We start from the raw sequence: 2,613 nt of genomic DNA on the forward strand, positions 1-2,613 counted from the left end.
ATTTTGGTCCATCCGACGCCACCAGGTTGCACCTCAGTTCAGGAGCTCAGTGATGCCCTGCTCCAGATCTGGGAGGAAATACCCCAGGACACTCTCCGTCGCCTCATTAGAAGCAGGCCCCAACGTTGTCAGGCATGCATACAAGCACATGTGGGGGCCATACAAACTACTAAGGACCATTCTGAGTTGCTGCAATGAAATTTCAGCAAAATGGACTCGCCTGCTGCATCATTTTTTCACTTTGATTTTTTGGGTGTCTTTGAATTCAGCCCTCTGTAGGTTGTTAATTTTAATTTCCATCAAATGATGTGCCATCCTTTCCTTCCTAACACATTACCCAGTCCATACCAGTATAGATCCTAACACATTACCCAGTCCATACCAGTATAGATCCTAACACGTTACCCAGTCCATACCAGTATAGATCCTAACACATTACCCAGTCCATACCAGTATAGATCCTAACACGTTACCCAGTCCATACCAGTATAGATCCTAACACATTACCCAGTCCATACCAGTATAGATCCTAACACAATACCCAGTCCATACCAGTTTATGTCCTAACACATTACCCAGTCCATACCAGTATAGATCCTAACACATTACCCAGTCCATACCAGTATAGATCCTAACACAATACCCAGTCCATACCAGTATAGATCCTAACATATTACCCAGTCCATACCAGTATAGATCCTAACACATTACCCAGTCCATACCAGTATAGATCCTAACACAATACCCAGTCCATACCAGTATAGATCCTAATATATTACCCAGTCCATACCAGTATAGATCCTAACACATTACCCAGTCCATACCAGTATAGATCCTAACACATTACCCAGTCCGTATCAGTATAGATCCTAACACATTACCCAGTCCATACCAGTATAGATCCTAACACATTCCCCAGTCCATACCAGTATAGATCCTAAGACATTACCCAGTCCATACCAGTATAGATCCTAACACAATACCCAGTCCATATCAGTATAGATCCTAACACATTACGCAGTCCATACCAGTATAGATCCTAACACATTACCCAGTCCATACCAGTATAGATCCTAACACATTACGCAGTCCATACCAGTATAGATCCTAACACATTACCCAGTCCATACCAGTATAGATCCTAACACATTACTCAGTCCATACCAGTATAGATCTATAACACATTACCCAGTCCATACCAGTATAGATCCTAACACATTACCCAGTCCATACCAGTATAGATCCTAACACATTACTCAGTCCATACCAGTATAGATCCTAACACATTACCCAGTCCATACCAGTATAGATCCTAACACATTCCCCAGTCCATATCAGTATAGATCCTAACACATTCCCCAGTCCATATCAGTATAGATATCCAGCATGAGATTTTTCCTCATTGAGATCTGATGGGTTTTCAAAGTGTTCCTTTAATTAGTTTGAGCAGTGTACATATTTATGGAGGTTCTGTTGTCGCTAAAGCAATTAAATATACTGATTAGATTTCCTTTCAGGTATTGCATTTTGACATATATAAATTTTGACATATACATTTGACATTTTGACATATACAAATACTATACTGTAAAGAAGAATTCTGAAAATGTAATAGCCTTTAAAAAATATTTTAAAACCTTTGTCATTAACTCATTGACTATTACATTTAGGTATCCAATATTTCCAAATACGCTTTCAATTTGATTTCTTAGATTACTGTTGCTGCAAAAATAATACTTACTACATTTTTGTGTTTGAAAGTAATCTAGATTTAAAAAAAAAAAGATAATTTTTATTATTTGATTAAGTAAAATTATGTAATAAAACATGTAAAATGTTATGAATCTAAAGCAAAAAGTACAAACATGAGTTTAAATTTTATCTTTTCATTTTTTCCCCCAAATGCATGGTAAGTTATTTAGGCATTTCTAGCTTAATTTCAAAATATTAATACATTAGTCAATAATTATTTGTTGGTTAAAATAAATTGTTTAGAATCTTCTGTATTTTGTCTTCTTTTACTTTACTATAACAATCAAAAAAATGTTTTGAAGAGATTATATTATATGCCACGGTTCTCACTTTGGAAATAAATAATCCCCCCCTCACCCTTTTTTTTTTCTTTTCTCTCCCCTTCCCTTCCCCCTCTTCTCCTCCCTTCTTTCTCTCGATCCTTCTGCTCCCTCTAATTACTTCCATATATTACCTCTACACCTCTCTACTCTCTCACCCCCCCCTTCCCCCTCCGCTGTACTTAACCATTCCACCTACGACCCCCACCTCCCTCATCACCTCATAACTGACTATAACATACTTTAACCTTTTGTATCTATGTGCAGGTCACATAGAGGTAAATATTCAACTGTTCGCAAATCGTATACTAAGGCTGGCCATACACTATACAATTTTCTTATTCAATTTCCTTTAGATTTACCTTAAACTACATAGTGCAAGGGCCTGCCTGACTGCATACAAATTGAAAGTGTTTAGGTTTGACCCTATATTACATGGTTTTGGTAAATCTAAAGGAAAGTTGAACAAGAAAATTGTATAGTGTATGGCCAGCCTAACACAATTCACTCTTACCTCCAACTAAGGAGATTGTAGTGAAAC

Source organism: Pelophylax lessonae, assembly GCF_965119305.1.
Source record: "Pelophylax lessonae genome assembly, chromosome: 6".
NCBI classification, from domain to species: Eukaryota; Metazoa; Chordata; class Amphibia; order Anura; family Ranidae; genus Pelophylax; species Pelophylax lessonae.